The following is an 8,456-nucleotide window of genomic DNA, read 5'->3' as shown; positions in this document are numbered from 1 at the left end:
CTCTAATATCATCAAAATATCGAATAAAGTGAGGTACCGTTGCATGGGGGCTATATTAAAACGTGGACCAGCATAGACAATTTTCCGTCATAGATTGTAGTACCCATGAAGATTGTAGTACTGATGAATAATGTTGCGAAAATCCTGGAAATACCGAATATCTCGGGGTATTGTTATATGGGTGCTATACTAAAACGTAGACCTATATAGACAATTCTCTTCCAGAGGCAAAATTACTCAGAGAGAACTCCTTATGTGGATTTTCAGACTATTCCTAAATTATTACTATTATAAAATGTGGCTAAAATCATTTAAATACCGAATATCGGGGGCTTTACGATATCGTGGACCTATATAGAAAATTCCCTTTCAGGGGATAAAGTAAAGTAAAAAATCTGGCTAAATTCATAAAAATGCCGTATGGTTATATGGGGGATATACGATATCGCAGACGTATGTAGACAATTCTTTTTCATCCATTTATGTAGTCACGAAGAACTCCTTGTGTAGAATTTCAGACAATTCCATTAAAAAAGGAGGCTAAAATCATCAAAATACCGAATATCGGGGGTACCGTTATATGGCGCTATACGCTATACGACAGACAGATCAGTGCAAAATTTTAGCTTCCTATCTTAATTCGTTTTGACCGAAGCCTGAAAACAACAGACGGACGGACGGTCGGACAGGGCTAAATCGTCTTAGAATTTTAGGCTGATCAAGCATATATATACTTTGTTGGGTCTAAAAATATTATTTCGATGATAATACTATATATGGTGGAGGGTATAAAAATACAAAAACATACAAGCAGTTATAATTTGAAGCCGAAAGGAACTAATATATGACAGGCTCCTATCGTATCTTACTAAATTTGGCGGAGGCATTTGTGTTTGAATCAATATTCATCAAAATCCATTCATAGCTGATATTACACTTTTTAGGCACAATAAACATGAAATCGGATGAAGCAATACATATCCAAATCTGAACCGATCTCTTTAGCAGTAGTATTTCTATCCTGTATGTGATAGTTGCCACCAAAGATCATTGTTGTAGAGGGTATTTTACGGATGAGACATATATGTAGTACCTATAGCTATATCTTAACCCATTTTCAATTCGGGCTTACATTAACCATTTGGGGCACAATTATCTTGAAATCGAGTAAAGATATATGTGGGAACTATATCCAAATCTGAAACGATTTCCATAGAATTTGGCAAAAGTATTTCTGAGCAGTATTTGATATACTTCTCCGATTATCGTTGTACATACTTTTGAGGCGCTGGGAAAATGTAGCAATAAAAAATAAATGTTCTAAAATTAAATATTTCCCAGCCGCCATAAAATATCACATGTGAAGAATTCGGTGATCTTTTGCGCTGACGCATACGATAATGCGTGATAATAAAGGTTATGACACAAGACCACTTGAATGAGATGTCAAGCAGTCCTGCAATGTTCTCCATTCAATATTAGAATAGATAAGAACAATTGTGTGGCTGCGACTAGGTTAAGTTAGATTAGTTTCAGTAGTACGTAAGGAACATATTTTAAAAATAAAATCAGAATTGAATCAACAGCCAAACCATTCGGGTGGTTATCTTTTCTCGCCCTTTTACAATCGTTGTTACGTAGGGAATATTACGGATGTGCAAATCGGATAAAGAATACAGTGGGAGATAAAAAATCTGCCACAAAGTTCAACGCCATAATTTTCACATTTTTTTTTAAATTCTATTGAAGGAAAGCCCAAAATATCCGAAATAGCATCAAATTTTAGAATAAGTTTAGATTTGTTCGAATCGGTCACATTTGGCACGAATTATGGCCTTCAAACGGCCAATGAAACCGTCACAAGCTGCCCGAATGTTGCTCTGTGGTATTTTGACCCATTCACGGCGAAGCGCTTGCTTGAGTTGATCGACACTTTGGTATTTTTTAGTGCGAACCTTGCTTTCCAAAATACTCCAGACACAATGGTCCAACGGATTGGTATCCGGAGATTTTGGTGGCCATTGTGTGCTGAAAATGAAGCGATGAACCTCATTTTGTGACCATTCTTGGGAGGCGCGCGCTGAGTGCAATGGTCTTTGGCCAAAATGTTTGCGTGCCACGGTCGATCAATACGAGCGGAGAGCGACCATCGGCTGTTATGGCGGCCCACACCATCACCATGGACGGCGCTTGAGTTCTGGTGGCCAACCGAAGGTGCACATTTTCAGCTGACCTCTTTGGCAAGTAAACACGATCATTTTGTTTGTTTACAAACTGCTGGACAACGAATGATTTCTAATCGCAGTAAACCAAATTCGGCAGTTCACCACCTTCGGCCAAGCGAAGCATCTATTTAGCTCTTTTGAGTCTATTTTCTTTCTGTTGAGGTGTAAGTTCTTGCACTTTTTGGAATTTCAATGGCTTTACCCTGAGCTAATTTTTCAATATTTGGCAAATGGAATATTGCGATATGTTTAGATCATTTTTCGGCCACTGCGACGAGGGTTTCGACCAAGTCGCTTATTTACTTTTCAAACCATTTCTGCTGCTGTTGCTGTTTTCTTCCTTCTACTTCCTTGACGACGGGCTACGCTACCAGTATCTCGCTAACAAGCGATGGTGCCAGACACAAAAGATTTATTCACATTTAAATGCTGGAGTGCTCTAACGATAGCCACTTGTGGTTTTCCAGCCAAATATAAATAAATCTCACTATCACGCTTGAATTCCATCACGAACAACTTTTTTTCCTGGAAAATTCTAACCAAAATGCTTTTGTACGCTTGGAAACATTATAATGAGCTGTCACTGAAATAATTTTAACAGTCTTCGGACGAGTGACTTAGAAATGACAACAGTCTGAAGTTGGTTGCAGTTTTAACATCTCATCCTGTATATAAACCTGGCTAAATAAATTCAGATGAAGCAATAAATCCTGATAATATCGGTTAATCCTGATAAAATGTTGTATCTAACTGAGGTATAATTTTGAAAATATTATAAACATATGATCGCACCAAGCAACCTTCTTAATTCTACCATGAGCTAAACCCCTAGAACCCAATTATTGTAGCCCACCAAAGTGTCCTCTTAGCTAAATGTCAATTGTGGACCTCGTATAAAGTTCTGCTCCAGCCAAACATATTTGCCATTATCATCATCGTACAGACACAAATGCCAATTGGACAAAGCCAACGACAGCAACAACAACAACTACAACACGAAACACGACAATCGTGTGCCGTTTTTCTGATTTGTTTATTTGTTGCTGTAGTTGTTCTTGTTGTTGTTGTGAGCAGATGGCGATTGTTGCTGCCTATCGTTATTATTCCTCTCGTTGGCATTGTTGTTGTTGTTGCTGCAGCATTGTATCTTTTTTGTGTAAAGTAGTATGACTCGCTCTTCTGGCTCAGGCTTAGCTGAGGTTGCGCTTGATCAACTTGATCCACTCCAGTGACAGCAGTAAACGCGAAAAGTTTCCAATACAAAGCAGCGGCTCGCATCTTCTATTTATTTGTTTTCGGAACGTTTACTCTAGGCGCGCTCTCCTGCAATGAGACGATATTAGCGGAAAAAAGAGAGAACGAGAGTGAGAACGCGCGCGTGGGAGAGTGCTTTCATTTTGTGGTCCCATCGATTTTGATGATCGGCAATTAATTAACATTTTACGGACTTTACGTTCTAAGCCAATATTTGGTATTCAATTCTCGTTGGACACACGCTGGGCTAAATCGAAAGATCTCAGATTGGTGGCTTCATTTCTCTCTCTTTTGAGCCTGGTACATCTTATTCTTCTTTTGCTCGGTGTCGCTTGCCTTTAGTCTTCGTTGAACTATGAAAATGAAAAGAAATCAGTGACGGCTTGAAAAAATCGAAGACGAATAATTGATTTATTTTTAAAAAATAAAAAAATATTCAAAACAAACAACAACAACAATAGCAAAAACAAAGAATTAACTTGTTTTTAATCTGCAACAACAACCACAACAACATAAAGAAATTAGCAAGTGTACCATTATTATAGGTTTCGTTGGCTCGTTTCTCCTCCCGTCCCGTCTCGTGCCATCGTCCAAAAACGCAAAAAAAGAGTTAATCGCCGAACCAACAAACGAACCTGTCAGTCACAGTCCGCATTGGTTTTATTTTTTGGATAGATCGCGAATTATTGACGTGTTTTTGCTGTTGTTTTTACGGCCATTCGTGTTCGTGTGTGTGTGCATCACTGAGCTTCGCTGTGTGTGTGTGTTTCGGATTTGTTTGGGTTTTTCGTTGGAGGAGTGCGGTGACAAGACAACAACGACAGCAGCAGCCGAACGAACCAACACCTATGCAAGGTGTGTTGTGCGTTTGGAATTTGAAGCAAAGCTTCAAAAGTGAGTGACGACTGTGTGTTTGCCAAAATAACAACAACAAACAACAACAACAATGATGGCTTGAAAGCCCCCCACTTTTTATAAATCAGGCCTAAATGTTTACATGTTTTGTGTGTGCGAAGATAACTACCATGTAGTGAAGGCAATTATATGTGTGTGTGTGCGTATGCATATGGATATAACTGTAATTATAGTGCGTATTTCATTTTCGGGCCATCACTGTGAAAAAATTCCACAATAAACAATTTTAATAAAAAAAAAAAATGAAGAGTCTTCAAAAATCCCATGAATTTTAATGTGGGAAAACTGAATACCTTCCCAGAATAATGATGTGACGTTTTCTAAAGCCGAAAGACCAATTGAGGAAATTGCATTTTCCAGAAAATCAACTTAGTCCAACAAAACAAATTATGTTCACTCTACATAGCGTGGTGGGTATATTCACTTAGACACACGATTTAAACATGAAGAAAAATGCATTCTTGTAAAAAGTCCAGTAGAACATTAGCTTTTCAAACGGGAACCGAGGGAAGTGTAACATGGAAAATGTAAGATTAAGGGGATCTGTTTATGCCTAATTTTTCGACCTTGAAGATACAACACTTGGGCGCCAAAATATTATATTTTATTATACCCTACACCACAAGGTGGTTAGGGTATTATGTCTTTGTGCATTTGTTAGTAACAGGCAAAAGAAAACGAGATAGACCCATAGTTCCTTTTGATGATCTGCATAGAATCACATTCTGAGTCGATTTATGCATGTCCGTCCGTCTGTCCATGTATTTTTGTAAACAAAATGCAGGTCGCATTTATTTCCCGATCCAGATGAAATTTTGCACAAATCATTTGTGTGGCCCAAGGACGAACCCTATTGAAATTGTAGATAATCGGTCAAAATTTAGATATAGCTCCCATATATATCTTCGTCCGATTTGCCTTTTATTGTGCACCAAACGTGTAATATCAGCCCGAATAGTATGGAATTTTGCACATACAACCAAATTAGGCCTGAAAATAAGTATGGCAAATTTGATCGAAATCGGTTTAGATATAGCTATAGCTCCCATATATATTGTTCATCCGATTTGTTATTTTTGTCCTCCGCAGCCGTTATATGCACTCTGTAACAACAATATTTGGGGAAATATATCAAATACAGCTTAGAAACACATTTGCTAAATTTTATCGAGATCGGTTCAGATTTGGATAAAGCATTTATAACTTCGTCCGATTTACCTTGGATTGTGCACCAAACGTCTAATATTTACCCAAATGGGATAAAATTTGGCACTTACGACCGAATTGAGTCTAGAAGCTAGTATGTCAAATTTGGTGGAGATCGGTTCAGATATAGTTATAGCTCCCATATATACTGTTCATCCACTTTGTTATATGTGTTACCCACAGCCGTAATATGCACTCCGTAACAACGATATTCAGGGAAATATATCACATACAGCTCAGAAATATCTTTGCCAAATTTTATCGAGATCGGTTCAGATTTGGATATAGCTCCCATATATATCTTTATCCGATTTCAAATTAATTGTGCACCAAATGGGCAATACAAGTCCGAATTTAAAAGATACAAATGCTTCGGCATATTTAGTCCTTTCAACTTTAAATTATAATTATAATCATAGCGTCTATGATTGAATTCTCCCATAAAAACTTTTAATTGTTATGTGGAGCTCAACTAAATTAGCAAAGTGGTGTAGGGTATCATAAAGTAGGCCCCGCCCGACTTTCAGACTTTCTCTACTGGTTTTTTACATAATAAAGAGGCATATCATTCATGGATATAGTGAATCATAGATTAACCAGCTGGACTGAAAAAAAATAAAAGAAGTTAAATATTATCAGTCAGTTTGCCAACAGATTTATAAACCTCAGCCTTGAGTTATGATTATTCTAAATTTGTATCCAAGCATTTGGCCAATATTGTCCAATTCGATGAATTACATATACATATCAGATTTTTGGCTAAGGGAAATATTTAGATATAGCAGGTTGCATAAAATCGCCGACTTGCTTCGCAAGTTATGACAGATACAAGTAATGGAAATTGTAAGCCTTTGTGGTTGAGGTAACATAATGGGTTGGCAGATATCTATCGTTTTCACTACAGATTTTGCGTTAGCAAAAATGTTTAGATGTGTGAAATTTGAAGAGAGTTGGATGCCTACTTAGGGTTTTATGAGCGTTTTATTTTTTCAAAATTTTGAACTCTTTGTGGGGGAAGTACCAGAAGGAGTGCGCCGATATATCCCATTTTCACAGTGTTAGTATAAATAATGGCATGTATGAAATTTGATGAGAACCGGATGCTTATTTCCGATTTTATGATTGTTTTGGTTATTCAAAATTTTGACTCTTTGTGGGGGAGTTACCAGAACAAATGGTCCAATCTCTACCATCTTTACAACAGATCTTGTGTTGATACAAATATTGTGGTGTGCCAAGTCGGAATGGAATCGAAGGTTAATTTCACGTTTTATAAGCTTAATAGATATTTAAAATTTTGACCCTTTGTGAGGGTGGTACCGATATATTCCATCTTCATACCAGACCTTGTGTTAATAAAAAAAATTGGGATGTGTGAAATTTGAAGACAATCGGACTTATACATCACATTTTACAAGAGATGTAATAATTCAAAATGTTGACCCTTTGTGGGGGAGATACTTGAAGGAGTAGACCGATATTGTACATTTTCGCACCTGACCTACAAATGACGCAAATATAAGAATTTGCAAAATGTTGACCGGTACGGTAACGGCACGAAAAGTATTTAAATGTACTATGTGTGGCACTCTTTGTATTTGAGGAAGTAATAGAGCTAAAACTCCTAAATTTGGAATGAGGAGAGTATGATGGCCAAAATGTTTGCGTGGCCAAGGCTTTAATACACCCTCCAGAATATTTTCGCGATAATATTCCCACACCATCACCATGGCCGGTGCTTGAGTTCTGGTGGCCAACCGAAGGTGAACATTTTCAGCTGACCTCTTTGTTTACAAACTGCTGGACAACGAATGTTTTCTCATCGGAGAAAACCAAATTCGGCAATTTTCTTTCTGTTGCGGTGTAAGTTCTTGCACTTTTTGTAATTTCAATGGCTTTACCCTGAGCTCATTTTTCAATATTTGCCGAAGGGAATATTGCGATATGTTCAGCTCACGAGCCATTTTTCGGCCACTGCGACGCGGGTATCGATCAAGTCGCTTGGAATCTTGAAATTTTGCACGAGCGCCAGTCTTGGTGCGTAGGTTGGATTTTTGAAATTTGATTTAAACACCTTTTCCTGCGATAGAAAAAATCATTGATACCAAATATAATAGTGTAATAGTGGTTGAATTGACTCCGGCATATCAAAGCGAAGGGTAAATAATATTCGATCTAGACGAATACCATTTCAAACTTTTTCCTTTCCTTTGTTTCTTCTTCCCTCCTCTGATTTTCTCTTCTGTTTTTCATTGCTTTGTGACTGTAATTTTCTTTTCTTGTTTGTCTTTGCTGTCGATGTCACTGTTGTTGTTGTAGTTGTTGCTGAATTACAACAACAATACAACTTGCAACAACTGGTGTGTTTGTGATTTCTTTTAGAGCGAAATTATGATCATTGCATTTCATTACTGGATGACTGATGATGAGAAAAAATAAAACCAACTGCTAGTTTACAATGTAAAGCTCTGTACGAGGGCTGGCAGCAATGAATTTGGAAAAAATGGGGATATTTTGGGTGTTCGAGATAATTTCCATGTTGATGAATATTTTGGATTGATGGAAAGATGTACGATTTTGTTTTTGAAAAATGCCCATAAATCAAAATAATATTTTGAAGGATCATCGGATATTTAATTGTTGATGTTCCAAAAAAATGTTGTTAAAGAAAAGTTGCGGATTGGATTTTGTAAGGACTCTTTTGAAAGATTATTACATTAATAAATCTGCATACCGGGCCTCAATTCTTGTTCTATGAAAATGTGAAATGAAATGAAAGAAATCTCAATTGAAAAGTTTTATAAAGGAAATATTTTTCATTTCATATTTTCATAGAACAAGAATCCAGTCCTTGGT

At 37.1% G+C, this 8,456-nt stretch overlaps 1 protein-coding gene across 3 annotated transcripts in view; it reads left to right on the top strand.

The window, feature by feature from the left end:
• The first annotated feature begins 3,434 nt into the window (after positions 1 to 3,434).
• LOC101890415 (uncharacterized) overlaps positions 3,435 to 8,456 on the top strand; it is a 74,063-nt gene continuing 69,041 nt past the window's right edge. For 2 of the 3 annotated variants that reach the window (XM_011292421.3, XM_005179035.4), the window contains exon 1: positions 3,435 to 4,373. The gene's annotated coding sequence lies outside the window, so the exon portion shown is untranslated. Of the gene's footprint in view, positions 4,378 to 8,456 lie in introns of all 3 variants that reach the window. The other variant, XM_011292420.3, reaches the window with a different exon arrangement.

This window comes from Musca domestica, unplaced genomic scaffold (genome assembly GCF_030504385.1).
Source record: "Musca domestica strain aabys unplaced genomic scaffold, Musca_domestica.polishedcontigs.V.1.1 16, whole genome shotgun sequence".
NCBI classification, from domain to species: domain Eukaryota; kingdom Metazoa; phylum Arthropoda; class Insecta; order Diptera; family Muscidae; genus Musca; species Musca domestica.
This window is presented reverse-complemented; position numbering and strand designations above follow the sequence as displayed.